Raw genomic sequence first — 358 nt, 5'->3', positions numbered from 1 at the left:
AACTACAATACAATACTGTACATTGTACAGTGTACCGTACTGTAAAGTGTTTGTTTTAGCAACCATATTAATAAGTCCATCTTTACAGTAAAAAAACAACGTTCTGCAAACGTTGGAAACGTCTCATTGTCGTACACGCTAAGGTATCAGTCAGACGAATCACTGTAAAGCAAAAGAAAGAGTCTTTAGCGGTCCCTAGAGAACCCAGTAGTCCCCAATGCCCAGTATGTACAGTGTACAGTACAGTTCCAGACCACGCGGTTAAAAAACTCTCCAATTTTCTACTATTGTACAGTACTGTAGTGTACTGTACACTGTACAGTACAGTACCCTACACTACGCACAACACTGCCAAATA

This window comes from Trichoplax adhaerens, genomic scaffold (genome assembly GCF_000150275.1).
Source record: "Trichoplax adhaerens TRIADscaffold_5 genomic scaffold, whole genome shotgun sequence".
NCBI classification, from domain to species: domain Eukaryota; kingdom Metazoa; phylum Placozoa; class Uniplacotomia; order Trichoplacea; family Trichoplacidae; genus Trichoplax; species Trichoplax adhaerens.
This window is presented reverse-complemented; position numbering follows the sequence as displayed.